Here is a 23047-nt window from a genome sequence, read left to right on the forward strand (position 1 = left end):
AATTTCCCCTCATGTTCCCCTTAAACTTCTCACCTTTCTCCCACCCAAGCTCAGTGGAAAAAGCCTGCTTGCATTTACCCTATTTATACCCCTCATAATTTTGTACACCTCTATCAAATCTCCTCTCAATCTTCAATGTTCTGAAGAATACAGTCCTAACCTATTCAATCATTCCTTATTAACTCAGGTCCTGCAGACCCGGCAACATCCTTGTAAATTTTCTCTGCACTCTTTCAACCTTGCTTACATCTTTCCTGTAGGTAGGTGACCAAAACTGCACACAACACTCCAAATTAGGCATCTAATACAACTAATCTAATACATCTTATACAACTTCAACATAACATCCCATCTCCTGCGCTCAATACATCGATTTATAAAGGCCAATGTGCCAAAAGCATTTTTTACCACCCTATCTAGCTGTGACACTGCTTTCAACAAACTATGGACCTGTATTTCTAGATCCCTTTGTTCTACTGCACCATTCATTGTGTAAGACCAACTCTACTTGGTCCTGCTGAAGTGCAAAACCAAGCACTTGTCTGTATTAAATTCCATCTGCTATTTTCAGCCCATTTTTCCAGCTGATGCAGATCCCTCTGCAAGCTCTGATACTCTTCCTCACTGCCCACTACACCCCCAATCTTGGCGTCATCTGCAAATTTGTTGATCCAGTTAACCACATTATCACCCAGATCGTTGATTGTAGATGATGAACAACGGACCCGGCACCGATCCCTATGGCACTCCACTAGTCACAGGCCTCTGGAGAGGCAATCATAAGACCATAAGGCATAGGAGCAGAATTAGGCCATCTGGCCCATCGAGTCTGCTCCACATTTCAATCATGGCTGATCCTTTTTCTTCTCCTCCTTGCAGTTCCTGATCTCCCCGTAACCTTTTGATGCCATGTCCAATCAAGAACCTATCAACCTCTCCCTTAAATACACTCAATGACCTGGCCTCCACAGCTGCATGTGGCAACAAATTCACCACCTTTTGGCTAAAGATCTACCACCACTGTCTGGCTTCTCCCACAAAGCCAATGGCTTGTCCAATTTCCTATCTCATCCTGAATGCTGAGCAACTGAATGTTCCTGGCCAGCCTCCCATGTTGTAGTCCATGTAGTCAATTTCCACTGCCTGGCCTTCATCCACTTTCCTGATAATTTCTTCGAAAACCTCTATACGATTGGTTAGACATGGCCTATCATGCACGGTCATACAGACTATCCTTAATCAGTCCGTGTCTATCGAAGTACTTATATATCCAGTCCCTCGGAATACCTTCCAATAACCTTCCCACAACTGATGTCAGACTCACCGGCCTATAACTTTCTATAATTTCTGGTAATGTGGTGGTGCATGTAGACTTAGAGGCCAATCAAAGGAACTTGATTCAGAGAAAAGGAGGCTGGCCACTGGGCTGTGAGAGGAGAGTCGGGTTCCCGGGTCAGGGAAAGAGAGTTGGGCTGCAGGAGCAGAGTCAGGTCATCAGGCTGCGGGTGGAGCTAGGCTGGCTTCAGAGGAGCTGACCTGGATGCAGACTGTTACTCGAAAGCACCAGAGTTGATGCTCGAGGGCGACAGGCAGTGAAACCATGAATGACTAGCTTGTATGCTTCTCTTGCATTCACAAGGCCCTGTTGGACATTGATTGCCGCAGGCCTGTTTCCCTTGCTTAGTGTGGCAACAGGAGGCGAGGAAGCAGTGTCACCCCAGTTGTAGTGAGGACCAGGCCTCAAGCTGTGGGGGACACCTGTTGCTGCAGTCCAGGTGAGGAGATGCTGGAAACAGTGTAATGTGGCATCCATGCCTGGTTGGGGGTGGCTTCTCATGTTGGTGCTGTCTCCAGTTTTGGATTGGTGGAATTATAGTCTTGACTGCTGGGAACTATCAATTTACAGGACATGATGCTCAGGGTCTTGGACTACAAATGTGTCTTTCTTGCATGACTATTTTTTTTTCTCCTGCTATTTTGAATGCATGTGTATGTTTTTGCACTTTGGCCCCAGAGGAACGCTGTCTTGTTCGGCTATACCCATGTATAGTTTGAATGATAATTAAACATGATTTGATTTGATTTATGTCTAGAGCATTCTTTAAGCAGCGGAACAGCATTGGCTATCCTTCAGTCCTCTGGTACCTCCCCTGTTGCGAAAGATGACTTAAATATATCTGCTATAGTCCCAGCAATTGCTGCACTGGCCACCCATAGGGTCTGAGGGAACACCTTGTCAGGTCCTGGGGATTTATCCATGCCCAAGGGTAGCAAACCCCCCTCCTCTGTAATCTGTACAGGATCCACACAGTTGTTGCCACTTTGCCTCACTGATATAAACTCCATCCATCTTCTGAGTAAATACAGGTACAAAAAATTTACTTAAAATCTCCCCCATCTGTTTTGGCTTCAGACAATTACCGTTGGTCTTTCTCCAATTTAGAATCTCAACCTGTGGACCAGACCTATCTTTTTGCATTTTTACTTTGAAACCAATTGCATTGTATCACTAGATGCGAAATGTTCCCCTACATAAATTTCCATCACCTGCCCTGTTTCGTTCCCTAATAGCAGATCCAATATCATACACTCTCTCGTTGGGACTTCTCTGTACTGATGAAGGAAACTTTCCTGAACACACTTGACAAACTCTATTCCATATAGCCCTTTTACGGACAAAGGTTTCAAAGGTACATATAATGTCAGAGAAATGTATACAATATACATCTGAGAATTGGTTTTTCTTCACAACATTCATGAAAACAGAGGAGAACCCCAGAGAATGAATGACAGTTGAATGTTTGAACCCGGAAGTCCACCCCAGCTTCCCTTCCTCCTGCACATAAGTGGCAGCGAGCAACAATCCCCCTCCCCCACCAGCAAAAAAAAGCATTGGCACCTGTCACCAAGCACTCCAGCGTGCAGCAAAAGCAACAGTAAAGACACAGACCTGCAGTACTCCAAAGACTACGTGTTCACCTGGTATTCGACCTGGTATCCCTAATAAGGGAGAAAGAGATATCTCTGTTTCACAGCGAGAGGGGAGACATAAGAAACAACTCACCGGTTTACGATGTAAAAAGTCCATTGTGTCGCTTTTTCTGAGCTCTGTGCCCAAAGATCTCAGGTCTCTGGCACACAGCCTTAGATCTTCCAGCTCCAACGCCACACCAGTCCAGGAACTCTTAGGCTCTGCTCTTGGCATGTCGGATAACGGCCAGTCATGAAATCCCGCGTGTGGGTCCCATTCCCGCAAAGAACCGAAGTTAGCGTGTAACTCTAGGTCAGAGTCTTCAAAAGAACCCTGAAAGGGAAAAATAGAGATATTAAAGATGGAAGTAGAGCTGTTTCCGAAGATGCAAGCAAAGGAGTCACCGTTTAGCGCCATTTTGACTAAGCTCCGCCCTTTGCCCTCAATACGTGGAAAGTTCAAATCACCTACTATAACAAACTTACGTTTCTGCAACACTCTGCAATCTCTCTACAAATTTATTCCTCTAAATCACTAGGACTGTTGGGTAGTCTGTAATATAGCCCCATTAACATGGTCACACCTTTCTTATTTCTCAGTTCCACCCATAAAGCCACACTAGAGGAGTTCCTCAGCCTGTCCTGATGAAGCACAGCCATGATGTTTTCCCTGAGGAGTTTTCCAGTCTGTCCTGACGAAGCACAGCCATGATGTTTTCCCTGAGGAGTTTTCCAGTCTGTCCTGACGAAGCACAGCCATGATGTTTTCCCTGACCAGTAACACCACCCTTCCTCCTTTAATCCCTCCAGCTGTGTCAAGTCGAAAGCAATGGAACCCCAGAAAATTGAGCTGCCAGCCCTGCCCCTCCTGCAGCTAAGTCTTACTAGTAGTTACAACATTATAGTTCCAGGTGTTGATCCATGTCTTTCCTACAATACTTCCTGCATTGAAATACATACACAGCTCAGGACACTAGCTGCACCAGACTCAACCTTTTGATTCCTAACTTTGTCTGAGGTCTTACCAACATCTGACTCCACAACCTCTCCACTAACTGTTCTGGTACTCTGGTTGCAATCTCCCTGCAACTTGAGTTTGAACGCCACTGTGCAGCATTAACAAACCCTCCCACTAGGATATTGATCCCCTTTGTGTTCAGGTGCAAACCGTCACTTCTGTACGGATCCTACCTTACCTGGAAGGGAGCCCGATGATCCAAAAATCTTATGCCTTCATTCCTACACCAACTCCTTAGCCATGAGCTAAACTGTATAATCTTCCTAGTTCTGGCCTCACTAGCGTGTGGCACGGGTAACAATCCTTAGATCACAACCCTGGAGGCCCTACTCTTTAAGTTAGCACCCAACTCGCTGCGCAGAACCTCGCCACTCATCCTACCGATGTCATTGGTGCCTACATGGACCATGTCCTCTGGCTGGGGGATGGCCACAGGGGTACTCTGCATTGGCTCCTTAACCTCTTTCCCCTTCCTGACTGTCACCCAGTTGCCCATGTCCTGCACCTTAGGTGTAACTACCTCTCTATATGTCCCATTTACCACCCCTTCACCCTCCCAAATGATCCAGAGTTCATCCATTTCCAGCTCCAACTCCTTATTGTGGATTGTTAGAAGCTGCAGCCAGATGCACCTCTTGCAGCTGTAGTCATTGGGGACACTGGAGGTCTCCCTGCCTTCAAAAATCCTGCAAGAGGAGGATGCAACTATCCTGCCTGGCATTTCTACTGTCCTAATTGAGCAGGTGTAAATAAAGGGAAAAAATTTATCTACAGCTTTTCATTTGTTTTCTCTGACTGAAGCCTCAAAGAGCTACAGTTTTGCCACTCTATCTGTCTGTCTGTCCACTCTGACAACGGCCGCTGCACCTGCCCTAACTCACTCTTGCTAATCAATCTCAAATGCCAACTGGTCGCTGGTCAGAGCTCCAAATAAACTTCTGCCAGCTGCCGTTGCCTTTTTCTACTTGATCTGTGGACCTGAGTGAAATCCACTCATCTCAAACTTCTGGCAGCTGGATTGGTCGCTGGTCAGAGCTCCAAACGTTTGCATCTTTGCTGCCCAGATGATCCAGAGTTGAGTGAAGAGCCAATGAGATGGCATCTGCTGTAGACCTGTTGTGCCAGTAGGCAAATTGGAATGGATCCAAGTCGCTTCTCAGGCAGGAGTTGATATATTTCATCACCAACCTCTCAAAACACCTCATCACTGTGGATGATAGTTATTGAGGTAGGTTACTATGTTCTTCTTAGGCACCCGTGTGATTGAGGCCTGCTTGAAACAGGCAGCCGAAATGAGAAGTTAAAGATATTAGTGAACATTCCGGACAGTTGATCAGCATAGATTTTTATTACTCGGCCAGGGACCCCATCTGGGCTGGATGCTATCCGTGAATTCATCCTCTTGAAGGATGCTCTCACGTTGACCTCAGAGACTGAAATCACAGGGTCACTGGGGGCTTCTTGAAGTTTTGATCATCAAAGAGAGCATAGAAGACATTGAGCTCATCTGGAATTGATGTCCTGTTGTCACCTATGTCACCTGATTTCACTTTGTAAGAGGTAATAGGATTCAAGCCCTGCCACAGCTGTCGAGCATCCTTCATTGATTCTAGTCCAGAATTGCCACTTCACTCGTGAGATCATTCCTGAGCCTCTATATCTTACTTGGTCACTAAACCTGAATGCCTCTGATCTGGCCCTTAGAAGACTGTGGATCTCCTGGTTCATCCAGGGCTTCTGGTTGGGGAAGACTCTAAATGATTTTGTGAGGACACACCTGCCTACAACTAATTTTACAAAGAGATTGAAAATTAATCATCCTGTGTTTTGAAAGAAAAATCAATTCATTGTTGACTGGAGAAGTTTTCTCTTATCAGTATGTTAATGGAAATAACATTTGTAATCTGAGATTTACGTATGTGATACAGAATTAAATGATGTTAGTGTCAGTCATTGTCAATGTCATTTTCAGAATTCAAAATGAATCTTGATGTGTGTTTAAAAAAAGAGAATAACATTAGTCCATGTGCTGCTATTCATTACAGAGCAAAATATAGACAAGATATTCCCTTGTAGACACAGGAGACTGTTGGAATCTGCAGCAAAATATGATCACTGGAGGTGATTAGTGGGACAAGCAGCATCTGTCACAGGAAAGGAACTGGTGAAACCCTGTTTTGACCCAAAATATTGACAATTCATTGCCCGCTGCAGAAGCTTCTCAACCTGCTAAGCTCCTCCAGCAGATTGCTTGTTGCTCTTTTATTGATTTGTAGTAAGATCACAATAGCAAATGTAAATATTTTGTTGAAATTTAGATGTTATAATTTACATTACATTAAATGCATGTTATTTATGATCTTAAAGGTGTCAGGAAATGTAGCAGAGGCTTGACCGTAAAGCAGAGCAGTGGAGGCAATTTGGCAGTGAACGATAACTTTAATAAAAGCCCCGCAAAATAACAAGCCTTGAGGGGTCACAAAACAAGAGGGAACCGAAACTAAACACAACAGGTAGCAAGGTAAACTTTAGGCAGGGAGAATGAAAGCTCAGGAAACTGCTTGAGGCCCGCTGGCTTGATGAGTGAACAAAGATTGTGGATGTTACCTGGGGTTAAGTAGGTTGCAGGTGATGAATCTGGAATGAGTGACAGGTCAATCCTATTCGCTGGGTGGAGACTGGGGGGTGTACAGGCTGGGAGATGTCAGCGGGAGCAGGTCTGACAAAAAGCGGATGTTATTAAGGGATAACTGTACAGTATCTTGGCTGAGCAAATCATGGTTTAGTATAAGAATCAATTTGGATGTAACAGGCAGAAATGGTTAGTGGAAGTTTTGTTTGTGATATAAGGCACAGCATAAACAAGGAAATTGGAAGTGGATATATTAAGGTAAATACAGAAGTCATGGGGGATTTCAATCAGCATATAAATGCAGTCATCCTCACAATGTAGTCTTTTGGGAATAAGCGGTCTTTGGGGAGTTGAATCTCAGCATCATCAGTACAAGTTGGATAGGTGGGTGTTAGTCTTTGGGTTTTTTATAGGTTATGTTAATGGTGAAGCTGAAGTTCAATTCAGTAAATAGTATATTTTTAATTGACAGTGTACACTGTTTACTCTCTGGGCTTCGTGCGAGGAAGGAATTTCATTACACCCTGACATAAACCAACTTAATTTTAATATTATCCTTAAAATGATGACATGTAAATGGGAGCACAAAACGTAATAATTATTTTATGAGGTTTAGTTGATTCCCCAGTGGATAATGGCAATGAATTCAATATTCAGCCTGAACAGGGTTACATGTTCTGGGAAACAAGTAAATCCAGGAATGAATAAAGGATTGGCGGACACAAAAGAGGGAAGGAGAGATGCATGGAGCAGTTGGAGGAAAGTGGATATTGGTGTGAGAAGGTGAGAAGGGATGAGGATGACAGGCAGGGAAGCAGGGAAGAGGAAATGCTTGGAAGAAATACTGTGCAGAGGAATACTCATCAGGAATGAAAGAAAAGGATGAAGGTAATGGAGATAGAAATGAAAAGAAAATAAAGAAGGGATAGGGTGAAGGAAGTGGATTGGGAAGAGTGGGTAGAGAATGGAAAGGAAGATAAAGGAGGGATAAGGAGGGACAAGCTGAAGGAGGAGGATTGGGAAGAGTGGTAGAGACTGGAAAGGAAGATAAAGGAGGGATAAGGAGGGACAGGCTGAAGGAGGAGGATTGGGAAGAGTGGTAGAGAATGGAAAGGAAAATAAAGGAGGGATAAGGAGGGACAGGCTGAAGGAGAAGGATTGGGAAGAGTGGGTAGAGAATGGAAAGGAAAATAAAGAAAGCGTAGGGTGAAGGAAGAGGATTGGGAAGGAGTGAACAGGGAATGGAAAGGAAACAGAGTGGCAAAATCAGGAAATCCACCTTAAGCTCTACAACTGCTGCATAAATAAAACCCAGGGAATACTAATTCTGGAGTCACATTTAAATTCTTCAGCACACCCCCTCCCCCCCGCCACCCAAACTTGCAGCTGACCTTTCAGCTTCTAGAAGCAAAAAAGTAGCAGTAAATGTGGAACTTACAGATTGCTGAAAGAGGTTGCTTCTAAGGTCAGGGCTGTCAGATGCAGGCTATATGATATATCTGGTTGTTTCAGGGTTTGGGGATTTTGAATTGAATGCACAGCATGAAGCTTCAGTACTCAAGGCTGTCCTCAAGGAATCCAGGGACCAGTAAAGCAGAAAAAAAAGCAAAGTCCATCTTTAAAATCAAACTATTTGGGGGATTTATTAGGCTGATGATAAGCTCACTGCAGCTTCCCGTTCATGACACTAAGGTAACATTTTAGTTGCAGTGGTAGTGGTGAGACCTGACAAACCCATATAAATAAACCAGGATTTCATCAGCTTTAGATGCACGTCCTTGCTGTTTCCTTCAGTGGGTGTTTAAGCCTCCACTTTGACTTCCACATGCACTCAATTTCCATTGGCAGAATTAAACATTTTGTCCTTCATTATTATTTGAGATGGAGAATCTCTTATTTGCTTCTTTAAAAAGAAGGTATTTCACTAAAGTTGGCAATTATTTACTTCAATTTTAAAGCTGTACTATTTTAAATTATATAAAATAATTGTGGGAACATGGACTTGGAATTAATTCTTAAGTAGGGGGCACTGAATATGCTTCATGTATAATTAATAAACAACGACTTGGAATTATGTAAGTCCCTTAAAGTAATAAACATTCCAAGGTTCAATTCAACAATGGAAAGTAATAAAAAATCTAATATAATTTATTGTATATGAGACTCCTTACACACAGAGAACTAAATTATTTCATTTCAGTTTCTTTATTTATACTTGTTTGATTATTTTGCATTTTTTTTTACTTAAGTTACATTAACACAGAGTTTCAAGTATGCTTTTCAACATAGTAGCAGTTGCATCAGGGAACTAAAAGCTATGTTTCCTATAGAAATGTCCCAACAGTGGGACTATGGGTGAAGAGAGGGCTTGGCTAAAAGCTAGGAAAGGAAAGCCAGAAAGAAGCATCAATTTGGAGTTCTGACTAAAATTATCAGTCATGCACATGTGTGGAATTTACATCAAGAATTTTTTTTCAGTCAGGTCATTTCAAAACAAAATATGTTACTCTGGAACATGCTCAGTGCTGGGTAGCTGTTCGTTAGCTTTAATCAAAGGAAAATTATTGGCATGGCATAATTATCAGAGCAAATATTTCATTCAAATATTATTGTTACATGCTTCTAAAATAAAGTGCATTTTTGTTACAATTTTTTTTTTAAACCTGAGAACCTTGATCCACTCCTTCATATTCACCAATGCCCACGTCCCTTCAGATGTGATTGAATGTGGAAATGGTGTCACCATGACTGCCCATACGCACAAGGAGTTGTTGTGAAGGTCTAATCCGCAGGCAAGTGCTGCTCATTTCCCTCAGCCCAACACTTCCTCTGCTCTGAACCCAGACTTGCAGGCTCAGCAGAGATCTGAAGGTAGCCAAGTCTTTGCTGACCATAGAGAAAACCTTGTTTATTCAGTGCTGCTTTCTCTCTTCGTGTAGTTACTTATTGATTGATGCCAAACTTACAAACTTGCTCAGGTTGTTGTAATGACAGGTTATTGATATCGTTCATGGACATTGCTTCATCACAGCCGCCACGAGATGCACTGAGTATTCCACTGACTGCAGAATCCTTCGTTCCATGTTGTGTCATAGGTCTTTTTGTTTGATAGAGGCAAAACATGGATGAATTTTCTATGAGGTGAAAATGTGTAAGACAACAATTTGTATAGAATCCTAGCTGTAAACAAATCATCTTTCTACTCTGCGGCTAAAACTTCAGTTACAATCTAAGAAGTTAAGTCGTGTTACGAATGGGATTAATTTCCTTCAACCATACCTTGCTTATTAGTTTACAAAATAGCAATGACATTTCTTATTTTTTCCCTTGGTTACTGGGGCTGCACTTAGCACGTATAATTCTGCTGTAATTAGCAATTCCTGTGCCATTCTCACTATTGCATTTTCCTTTCATAATCTGTAAGCAGCTCTACACTGATAGATAATCAAGCATTATTAGTACTGGTTGATGAAGGTGAGTAATTAAGTTGGATAATTCCTGAAATAGAAAATAACACGACGAGTGCCCAGCTGTGTTGCAGGTGGTGCTGTAAACTCTTGCTGCCTGCTGCTCTGCATGATTGCTGTGTGCAGCCAGTGCCATTTCAGTGTTCATTGGCTGAAAACACTAGCAGGGGAATGGTGTAATATCCATCCTGGACGCTTGAAGAGCAAAGGCATTGTGCCTGCAAGTGATAGTAATTTGCTGTGCTGTTGGAATTTGTGATGTAAAACTCAAGCTGCAAAATAGCTGAACTTGGGGAAAGTTCTGATTATCAACCAGAGACCTTAGTGCAGGATGTGCAATGCAGAGTAGCTGTCCTGTATCCGTAGTGTGGAAGAAAAAGCGCTCGAAGTACATATTCAGGAGGTGCTGGAATGAAATCCCTGGGGTATTACTCCGCAAACTTGGATGCAGTATGTAAGATCACAAGATCATAAGAGCAAAATTATGCCATTCAGCCCATTCAAGTCTGCTCCCCCATTTGATCGTGGCTGATTTATTTTCCCTCTCAATCCCATTTACCTGCCTCCTCTCCATAAGCTTTGATGCACTTACTAATTAAAAACCTTTCCACTTCCATTTTAAATATACCAAATAACTTGGCCTCCACAGCCACCTATTGCAATGGTTTCCACAGATTCACCACTCTCTAAGGAAATTCCTCCTCATCTCAGTTCTAAAGAGACATCCTTCTATTTTGAGGCTGTGCCATCTGGTGCTAAAATTCTCCCACGACTGGAACCATCCTCTTCACTTCCACTCTATCCAGGCCTTTCCAATATTTAGTAGGTTTCAATGAATCCCCTCCCACTCCGCTTATTCTTCCAAACTCTAGCAAGTACAGGCCCTGACCCATTAAGTGCTCCTCCTACATAACATTCTCATTCCTGTGATCATTCTCATAAACCTTGTCTGGACTGATAAACTTTAACACCCATGATGAGCTGTTAAAGTGAGTGCATCTAATCTCAAAGTGAGATATCCAATTAACTTCACTGTTGATCTGATCCAATGCTGCAGTTTCTTCACTTTTTTTTTCATTCATTTTGCAAGATTTTCAATCAATCAGAACTCAAATGTTGAGCCCAGCTTCACACACTGGCTATATTCATTGACTGTAGCTCAGTGTACAACACAACCAGCCTATTCAAACTCTACATCAAGGTTCAAGATCTGGGCCTCTGTACAACCACCTGCAACTGGATACTAGACTTTCACATTGACAGTCTTCAATCCCATTGAGAACTGGTAAAAACACCTCCTCCTCACCTTGAAGTATTCACTCGAAGGCTACACCTGAAAACACTAGCAGGGGAATGGTGTAATGTCCGTCCTTGACTCTTGAAGAGCAAAGGCATTGTGCCTGCAAGTGATAGTAATTTGCTGTGCTTTTGAAATTTATGATGTAAAACTCAAACTGCAAAATAGCTGAACTTCGGGCAAGTTCTGATTATCAACCAGAGACCTTCAAGGTATAGCCTTGAAGTGTACGCAGGTACATACACTTCATGGCTATGTTCTTGGACCTCTATTCCATTCTGCATGCAAACATGGCTAAGCACAGTTACATGGCCGTCTTCAAATTAACCAACAACAGGCCTGCTGTTGCACGAATCACAGGTGATGAGTCAGTGTACCAGAGTGAAATAGGACACCTGGTTGTGTGATGCTGCAGTGCAACCTCTCGATCAACATCAGCAAAGCTAAAGAGCTGATTGTTGACTACAGGAAGGGGATGGCAGGCAGCCATGCTCCTGTCTACATTGAGCGTTCGGTGGTGGAGAGAGTCAGCAGCCTTAAGTTCTTGGGTCAATATACTGGATGATCTGTCCTGGGCCCTACACATTGGACCAATAAGGAAATCAAGCCAGTGTCTTACTTTCTTAGGAGGTTCCACTCATGACTGAATACTTGAACAAGCTTCTACATACGTGCTGCTGAAAGTACCCTGACTGGATGCATCGTGGTCTGGGGAACAAATCAAATATGCAAGAATGTAAGAAGCTGAATCGAGTGGTGGACTCAGCCCAAGTTTTACTTTGGGTGTACTCATGCATATGGCAGTAAACTCATCTTTGACTTTGTCTTGGCACTCCTGTCATCTTTATGCTCACAGTACATCACTGGTACATCCCTCCCCATCATGTCTAGCACCTATATGAGGCACTGCCTAAAGAAGGCAACACCAATCATCAAAGGATCTCACATCTGGGCCATGCCATTTTCTTACATCTACCCATACCTCAGGAGGGTTCAAGGTCAGTCACCTCTCTTCAAGCATTTTGTTCTTGAACCAACCAGCAAAATTCTAATTATCATAGTTTAGCAATGCTATGAGTAATTTGTACTAAAATTAACTGAGATGTTTGTTCTAATTATGTTTTTTTGTAAGAATTGTGTAAAATGCATGTTTTTCTTGTGAATGCTGCTCATCTAATGTTATGTGCCTCAGATTCAGATTCAGATTCAGTTTATTGTCATTTATAAACCACAAATACAATGCAGTTAAAAAAATGAGACAACGTTCTCTGGAATGATATCACAAAAATGCACAAAACAGACCACACAAGAAAAACCACGTAACATTTGATAATCCCCAATCCATAGTCCGGAGAGGCTGCTGTGATAGAACATAGGACATAGAACAGTACAGCACTGGAACAGGCCCTTTGGCTCACAAAGTTGTGTCGAACCAGCTAAAAAAAAACAAATCAAGGACACCTAAACACTAATCCCTCCTACCTACACAATGTCCATGTTCTTCCATCTTCCTTACATCTAGGTGCCTATATAAACTTCTCATAAAAGCTTCTGATGTATTTACCTCTGCCACCATACCAGGCAGCATGTTCCAGGCATCACCACTGTCTGAGTAAAAAACTTACCCCTCACATCCCCCTTGAACTTACCCCCCTCACCTTCAATGCAAGCCCTCTGGTATTAGACATTTCGGCCCTGGGAAACTGATACACCCTGTCTACTCTACCTGTGCCTCAACTGCAAGTAAGTTTTTCATTGCACCTGTTTGCACTTGTACTCATGCATATGACAATAAACTCAACTTTGACTTTGACTTGGCACTTTTGTCATCTTTACACTCACAATTCCAGACCTTCATATGGTGATCAACATTCGCCCATAGCAGCTTGATCACAACAATGTCCATCTTCACAGAAGAAATTGGAGGTAGCATATAAAAATTGGGAAGGAAAAATGGGCTGGACTGTAAACTTCATAATTTCAGGTGAGTTGTATTTTCTGTGATTTTAGATTCCATTTCTAATTTTTAACATTGCCAACCATGGCAGCTTACAGGTAAGAGGTAGAAGTGCCTGAGGCCTGGTGCCAGGCGAATAACCTCTTTCTCAATGTCAGTAAGACAAAGGAGATGGTTATTGACTTCAGGAGAACTCGCACCACTCCCTCCCCCCTTTACATCGACGGCACAGCAGTGGAAACAGCGAGTGGTTTCAAACTCATGGGAGCGCACATCTTGCATATGTAACTCTTACCCAACAGGCTGGTATATGTCTAGGGGAAAAGGAGATCCAGCCACTCACCAACCCCACCTCCCGTACACGCAGGTGCTGTGAGAATCAAGTTTATGCCGCGCGCACACACACAATATCAAACTCACACCAGATACCGTTATGGAATACACTTTACAGATTTTACTAAAACTAAAAGGGTAAATCATGCTTGACTAATCTATTGGAGTTTTTCAAGGATGTAACCAGGAAGTTAGACAAGGGAGATCCAGTGGATGTAGTGTACCTCGATTTTCAGAAGGCATTTGATAAGGTCCCACATAGGAGATTGGTGGTTAAAATCAGAGCTCATGGCATTGGGGGGAAGACATTGACATAGATAGAAAACTGGTTGGCAGATAGAAAGCAAAGGGTAGCGGTGAATGGGTGTTTCTCGGAATGGCAGGTGGTGACTAGTGGGGTGCCACAGGGCTCGGTATTGGGACCACAGCTGTTTACGATTTACATCAACAATTTAGATGAAGGCATTGAGAATAACATCAGCAAGTTTGCTGATGATACTAAGCTGGGTGGCAGTGTGACATGTGATGAGGATGTTAGGAGAATTCAGGGTGACTTGGATAGGCTGGGTGAGTGGGCAGATACTTGGCAGATGATGTTTAATGTGAATAAGTGTAAGGTTATCCACTTTGGGAGTAAGAACAGGAAGGCAGATTATTATCTGAACGGTGTAGAGTTAGGTAAGGGAGAAATAAAAAGAGATCTAGGAGTTCTTGTTCATCAGTCACTGAAGGTGAATGAGCAAGTGCAGCAGGCAGTGAAGAAGGCTAATGGAATGTTGGCCTTTATTACAAAGGGAATTGAGTACAAGAGCAAGGAAATCCTCTTGCATTTGTACAGGGCCCAGGTGAGACCACACCTGGAGTATTGTGTACAGTTTTGGTCTCCAGGGTTAAGGAAGGACATCCTGGCTGTAGAGGAAGTGCAGTGTAGATTCACAAGGTTAATTCCTGGGATGTCAGGACTGTCTTACACAGAGAGGTTAGAGAGACTGGGCTTGTACATGCTGGAATTAAGGAGATTGAGAGGGGATCTGATTGCAACATATAAGATTATTAAGGGATTGGACAAGATAGAGGCAGGAAATATGTTCCAGATGCTGGGAGAGTCCAGTACCAGAGGGCATGGTTTGAGAATAAGGGGTAGGTCATTTAGGACAGAGTTAAGGAAAAACAACTTCTCCCAGAGAGTTGTGGGGGTCTAGAATGCACTGCCTCGGAAGGCAGTGGAGGCCAATTCTCTGGATGCTTTCAAGAAGGAGCTAGATAGGTATCTTATGGATAGGGGAATCAAGGGGTATGGGGACAAGGCAGGAATCAGGTATTGATAGTAGATGATCAGCCATGATCTCAAAATGGCGGTGCAGACTCAAAGGGCCGAATGGTCTACTTCTGCACCTATTTTCTATTGTCTAAAAGAGTACTATGCAATACAGTATATATGAAGGAAAAGAAAATAAAGTAAAAGGCGCCAAACTTATCAAAGTTCAGTCAGTTTAGTGCACATTGTTGAAGCTCAACCATCGAACCATTCGATCCCTCGTCACTTTCCTCCGAGCTCCACGTCCTTGCACCTGGGACCACCTGGGTGGTCGACCGAGCAGTGCAGCGCATGTCCACCTTCCTCAGCGTCTTCTTCCCGACTCCCCTGAAAAGACTGCGAAAACCCCCAAGCACCCAGCCTCACAAGACAAAATAACATTCCCCATTGGTTAACAAATGAATACAATCCTGATATCAGCAAGTCTAAAGCTAAACAACTGCGAGAGAAAGCACTTATCATACAATGAAACATCCCTACTTTTAACAAAACAAAGAAGTCATTTTGATTAACATACACAGTACACACAATCTCTCATGGTCCAAGAACGCATTCTACACAGTCAGCAAAGCTCGTCCATGCATCTTCTTTCTGGAAAAGGGCTAGTAACATTAAGCCAGTCCTGATGAAGGGTCTCATTCCGAGACATCAACTGTTTACTCTTTTCCATAGTTGCTGCCTGGCCTGCTGAGTTCTCCAGCATTTTGTGTGTGTTACTTTGGATTTCCAGCATCTGCACATTTTCTCATGTCAGTAACATCATGAAGGATTCTACCCACCCTGCTCTTGGACTGTTCATCTCATTCCCATTGGAGAGGAGACTGTATAGCATCCACGCTCGGACAAGAAGGCTAAAAAACTATTACTTTCCCTAAGCAATAAGGCCGATCAGCACCTCCAGCCATTAACCCAACCCTCCCACCCCCAACCACCATTACTTTATCATTTCCTGTCAGCCACCTTATGTATAGAGACTCCTGTGCCAAGCATCACTTTGTGAACATACAATCAGTTATGTATATAAGCAATCTTATGTATTTACCATATACTTATTGTGGTTTTTATTGTGTTCTTTATCTTATTGTGTTTTTTGTGCCATTGGATCTGGAATAACATTTTTTTCATTCTCCTCCATGCTTGTGTACTAGAAATGACATGAAACGATCTTGAACCTTGAATTTTGATTCTTGAATTTTCAAAAGCTGCAAAAGGTTTTTTTTAAAATTGAGGTAAGAATTCAGTTTTTCCAGTTTGATTTGATCTTTTGTTACTTTACCTGTTACCCGGTCGGATATGGCCCAAGTGCGGAGTGAGAGACACTGAAGCAGGTTGATAGTTCAGACTTTAATGCGAACAGTGTTAAAGGGAAAAGAAAGCAATAAACACTTGGCCAAACAGAGCCATTGACTAAAACACTCAAATGGAAAACGAAGCCTACACTGTGGCTGAAAAGAACAACTAAGAATTAAACGAATACCGCTGGTCTTCAGAGTCAGTTGACTCGACAGTCCAATTTGTCAGGCAAGGCGGAATGCAGATAACGAAGTGTAGCTATGTCCAAGTCTTGACAAATGCTACAACAGAATGAATGGAGTTAAATATTATCACAATAAAATAATAATTAGCTGATACGTGCAAATTCACGAGCGCAATTGCCGTATCTACTGCGCTGCCGAATCCATGGCTGTGACAGGGCCTCCCTCTTTAGGTGCAGCCCCTGAGGCGTCACAGACCTGTGTCTGCTGAAAGTCCCAGGTGAGGGACTTGTCTGAGATGTCCTTCATTGATGCTGGTAGATAAGTGCCATGGTGTGCCTTGCCAATATTGGAGCCAAAGACTTCCACGTAGAGGCAGAAACAAGGGTTTTTACAGAGTTAGATCAACCAAGTGACACCGATCATTCTCTAAGTGAGGACCCTCTGATTGGAGCTAATCGGGCATCTGCTTCAACAACAAAACTAACACAGGATCCTTGAGCCTTAACAAACTTAAAGCACCAGGAAACTGCATTACAAAGAGCGAATCGCTGGAGAAAAACACAAGGAACTCTTAAACCATTAATAACTGTTGTTAAGCAACAATTAACCAGTTCAGGTGCTCTAAAACCCTCAGAGCCCAATGCTCTCTGATGCCCTGCATAGGCCTGAAATAGTCATGACAGGAACCCCCTCCCTATAGCTGGCACCTCACGGCCCTGAAAGACCTGAAAACTCAAGATCCAGGGAAGGCTCGACAGACCTGGGGGACTCAAGAGGGAGGCATAGGAACTCGAGAGGCCAGGAGACTTGGAGATCCAAAGTGACCCTGGGAATCCCAACAGACAGATAGACCAGGGAATCCCGAGAGATTGAGAGACCTGGGAATCCCAACAGACTCAGAGACCAGGAAACACTGAGGGACCCCAACAATCAGACATCGGGGTACCTTGAGTGAAATCAAGAAACCTCGGGCGGGGCCAAGAGGGAGGCTTGGGAGTCCTCGAGAAGGAGGAAGACATTGAAAACCTCTGAACACATTGAATAAGCCTTGGAAACAATCTGAAAAATAAAAACCTTGGAAACATAAAGAAAGGTCCTTGGGAAACCTTGAAAGCATGAAACTTGAAACCTAGAGAAGGAAACTTTTCAAATCTTACTCAATGTTTTATCTTTCACAATTTTTCCAGCGGCAATTACGATATACCCTCAATTTTACAGATCAAGACAGCATAGACAGGTTTCTTTCATTGCAAAGCTGGCTGTTTTCTGTAGATCTGTTCAATTTGCTACATGAAAGTTCAATTTTCCCAGTCTGTACCATGACTTTCTTCAAGAGGTTAAAAATACTCCTGATAGGGTTACTTTACTTGCGTATTTGTGCACACCATCCAGGGATCTCTTCTGCAATCTATTTTATCACATCTCCCCAGCATCTTATTTTTACTATGGATGTCCAGGCCCTATACACCTATCCATCCTCCACCAGGAAGGCCACAAAGCTCTTTCTGGACACCAAACCCAACCAGTTCCCCTCCACCACGACTCTGTTTCACCTAGCGGAACTTGTCCTCACTCTGAATAATTTCTCCTTTGGCTCCTCCCACTTCCTTCAACCGAAAGGTCTCGCCATGGGCACTCACGTGGGCCCCAGCTATGCCTGCCTCTTTGTCGGCTTCGTGGAACAGTCTATGTTCCAAGCCTCCTCTGATGACCGTCCCACACTTTTCCTATGCTACTCGACAACTGCATTGATGCTGCTTCCTGCACCCATGCTGAACTCGTTGACTTCATGCACTTTGCCTCCAACTTCCACCCTGCCCGCAAATTTATTTGGTCCATTTCCAACAACTCCCTCCCCTTTCTCAATCTCTCTGTCTCTGTCTCTGGAGAGAGCTTATCTTCGGATGTCCATTACAGACCCACAGATTCTCAATACTACCAGGACTATACCTCCTCCCACCCTGTTACTTGTAAACATGCCATCCCTTTCTCTCAACTCCTCTGTCTCTGCCACATCTGCTCTCAGGATGAGGCTTTTCATTCCAGAATGAATGTAAGTCCTGCTTCTTCAAAGCAAGGGGCTTCCCTCCCTTCACCATCAATGCTGCCCTCACCCACATCTGCTCTCATCCCATCCTCCTGCCAGCCTTCTAGGGATAGGGTTCCTCTTGTCCTCACCTACCACCTCACCAGTCTCTGCATCCAGCACATAATTCTCCGCATCTTCCGCTATCTCCAATGGGATTCCACCATCAAGTACATCTTTCCCTCCTCCCGCTTTCTGCTTTCTGCAGGGATCGCTCCCTACATGACTCCCTTGTCCATTCATCCCTCTCCACTGATCTCTCTCCTGGTGATTATCCTTGCAAGCAGAACAAGTGCTACACCTGACTCTACACCTCCCCCCTCACTACCATTCAGGGTCCCAAACAGTCCTTCCAGGTGAGGCGACGCTTCACCGGTGAAATATACTGTGTCCGGTACTCCCTGTGTATATCAGTGAGACCCGACGTAGATTGGGAGACCGCTTTGCCAAGTACCTACACTCCATCTGCCAGAACAAACGGGATCTCCCAGTGGCCACCCATTTTAATTACACTTCCCATTCCCATTCCAGTATGTCTATCCATGGCTTCCTCTAATGTTGTGATGAGGCCACACTTAAGTTGGAGGTATAACACCTTATATTCCGTCTGGGTAGCCTCCATGAACACGAACATTGATTTCTCTAACTTCCGGGAATGTCCCCCCCCCCTTCTCCTTCACTACTCCCCATCCCCTTTCCCTCTCTCACCTCATTTCCTTGCCCGCCCATCACCTCCCATTGGTTCTCCTTCCCCTTTTTCTTTCTTCCATGGACCTGTCCTCTTCTATCAGACTCACCCTTCTCCAGCCCTGTATCTCTTTCATCAATCAACATCCCAGCTCTTTACTTCATCCCTCCCCCTCGCAGTTTCACCTATCACCATGAGTGCTTAGATTTCCGACATCTGCAGATTTTCTCTTGTTAATCAAAGATCATTCCTGCTGTTTTCAACCTCTAAGCATCTTAAAACAAGTGTATGAAATCAAATAAATCTACAGCACAGAGCAGCGCCATTTAGCCAACATATCTGTGTTGAATGGAAAAGAGTGACACAGCCCAATCCCACTATCCAGTACTGTTCCCTAGGCTCCCTTGTCACAGTTCGTCAAGTACAGTTTCTGATTCTACCAGCCTTCCAGATCCCTACTACCCGCTTGGTGATAACCTCCTTCCTCTCTTCTCCTCCAAGCACTTGCTTTGAGTTCTTTAAATGTAAGACCTGGATTTTCACCTGTCTGCTAAGAAAAAATAGTCAATTCTACACTATATAGGTCTCTCATGATTTTATAACTTCTATGAAGTCTGCCCTCATCCTTCACTGTTGCAGAAAACAAAACACCCCTAGTTTTTCCTGATCTATCTTTATCAAACTGTGTCTGTTCGTGTATGGCTGGGAGGGAAGAATGGGGCTTGTGGCTTTGTGGCTTGTTGTGTTATGCTTTGTTCTGCTGAGTATTATAGCCATGATGCGTTGGCTTCAGGATGTGTGGTAACATTTGCGGGCTGCTCCCAGCACATCCTCGTATTCACACAAATGACGCATCTCTCTGTATGTCCACGTACATGTGGCAGGTAAACTTGAAACCATGGTGACGTCTTTGTAAATCTTCTCTGCACTAATCATATCTTTCTTATAAGATGGTTATCAGAGTGATTATCAGTTCCTTAGCTAACAAGCTTTGTACACAATTCTGGTATAAGCTCCCTGCTTTTCCTTTTAAATCTTGGCTGTTAAAGTAAAGCCATCTGTATGGGAGGAGACAGGAATTGGGGGCAGCAATACTGGCATTAGTTAAGAATTGGTTGACAGACTGAGTGTGTGCTATGAGGAGGATGCAGAGAAGCTCACATCTGCTTTAGACAGGTTGGATGAGTGGGCGAGTGTCTGGCAGAAGCAGTGTAACATGGATAAATGTGAGGTTATTGAATTTGGTTCCAAAACAGAAAGGCAGATTATTATCTAAATGGTGGTGGATTTGTGAAAGGGAAAGAGCAACAAGGTCTGAGCATCCTTGAGTGTCTGTCAGTCTTATTATGTATAAGAATCTATGGATATACTCCTCAAAGTCCCTCTATTCCTCCCACTTTTCAATAACCTCCTATTTTTGTATATTCTGTTATCCTGGGTAGCAGTTTCTCAGATGCATACCTCGCACTTTCCGGGCTTAAATTTCATCTGAATTCCTTTTGCCACCACTTTGCCTAACTCAGCATATAACCTAAAGCTTTCCTCCCCACTCTCAATCATAATCTTTGTATCATCAGTAGACTTCTTTAGGATGCTGCCTGTAGCTTAGTCAAGTTGATTCACGTAAACAAATGACCAGGAGCTGATTTCCAAGTCCTCCAAAAGCCCACTGGTAACACCATACTGATCTCAAAACCGCCTGAGAATCAATACCCTTTGTTTACCTCCACTGAGCCAACGTTTTAATTTTTATCTCATCCCGTTTCTGATATGACCTTATTGAAGCGTTAATTGTATTTCTGTCTCCACTGGTGACTGATTGAGCTACTGGGTAGTTTTTGCACTTCCAGTTCTAACCAGATTTCCACAGCTCGAAATATTTTTCATATCTCCTGCAACCTATTAGGATGACTTGTATTTCTGCCACTCACCCAGCCCCCACAACATCACTAACCAGCATGCTGCATTTTAGACAGAAATGCTTAGTTTTATAGTTGGGCCTTCCAGGCCCAGACTGCCTGCAAGGCCACTAATTGTCAGCAGCCTCCATCCACCTTTGAGGAGACACTCTGTAGGTTGCTTGGCCTACGTCAAGCTACACAAAAGACAGGCACAAAATGAATGCAAGCGTGGCATTGCCATGATCTTCAAGACTGACATAGCACTTTCTTATCATTGTCTGATTTGTCATTCACTACCAGACAGTACTAATCTTGAGCAAATAGATTGCTCATATATTCTCAGTAGCCATCTTATTGGGTACATCTGTACACCTGCTGGTCAATACAAATATCCAATCAGCCAATCATGTGACAGCACTCAATGCATAAAAGCATGCTGACGTGGTCAATAGATTCAGTTGTTGTTCAGACCAAACATCAGAATGGGGAAGAAATGTAATCTAAGTGACTTTGACCATGGAATGAATGTTGGTGCCAGATGAGGTAGTTTGAGTACCTCAGAATTTGCTGATCTTCTGGGATTTCCACATACAAAAGTCTCTAGAGTTCATATGAAATGGTGTGAAAAACAATAAGGCAACCAGTGAACTGCAGTCGTTGGGCAAAAAGGTCTTGTTAATGAGAGAGTTCAGAGGAGAATGGTCAGACTGATTCAAGCAGAGAGGAAGGTGATGGTACTCAAATAACCACACGTTCCAGCAGTGTTCCGAAGAGCATCTCTAAATGCACAGCATGTCGGACTTTGAAGTGGATGGGCTGCAGCAGCAGAATTCCAGGAACATATGGAAATACACTCAGTGGCCACTTTATTAGTCTACCTACAGGATAAGGTGGCCACACAGTAAATATTTTATTCCCAGAGAGAAGCCATCACTTTCTCGAATGGATCATTCGTTACCTATTACACATTCCCCTGCTCTCACCCGCTCAGTGTCTTCTCCTGCTTCTTGATATTTCACCTGACTGGTGGTGGCAAATGCAGCTCGCTTGTTATGGTGAGGATGTACAGAGCAGAATTGTGCTGAATTATCGCACAGCTGAGTATTGGAGTAATGTTTGCCACGGGCTCTTATTGTGGAGGTTTTAATTGAGGACATTGATAGCGTACTCTGTAACATCCCTCACAGTTCTACGGCTCCCGCTGTAAACCTGCGGTGGACAGGAGCATTAGATGCTGGTGAGTCATCAACTTCAAGCCATATCTGTGTGTATCACTCAATAGACAACCTATTACTTGCTTTGCTGGCTTGAATACAGATAACACTGAAGACTGCTGCAGAATGAAGGAATTCTTGCTGTTGCCAAGGTAACAAGCATTCACCTACATTATGTGTTGCTGGCTATCACACACCAGCTACAGATCAAAAGAGTGGATTCTTTTGATGGAAGTAACTAAGTTCATGGGAGGTGGATGCAAGGCAATAGACTTGCTCCACCGGAAAGTCCATAATCCATGCAAATCTGTGAGTTCACTCCTTCAGCCTATCTCTGTTAGTGGAGAATGAGATGACCAAAAGTAGTAAGCTGTTTCTCCATACTGGAAGTGTCTATGATCTCCTTTGTGCAACACCAATCCTCGAACTGAAAGATGTGGCTTATATTTCCAGCAGCAGCATAGAAGAGCAGAGGCCTAACAGTTAAAAATCAAAGGCTTGGCTTCTGCAGCCCTTATACGTTTGGAAACTGCTGCTAGGGCTGTGACAGTATTAGATTTCAAACATGCCCTCTTCTGGGAAAAAAAAAGGTGACTTAGGCATTGCTCCAGCTAAATTTTCAGGAAGAGAATTGCTTCCTTAGTACCTTAATTAAAGATATTCACCTGCTCGGAACCATTCACTCCCT

Source organism: Hemitrygon akajei, chromosome 4 (genome assembly GCF_048418815.1).
Source record: "Hemitrygon akajei chromosome 4, sHemAka1.3, whole genome shotgun sequence".
Taxonomy (NCBI): domain Eukaryota; kingdom Metazoa; phylum Chordata; class Chondrichthyes; order Myliobatiformes; family Dasyatidae; genus Hemitrygon; species Hemitrygon akajei.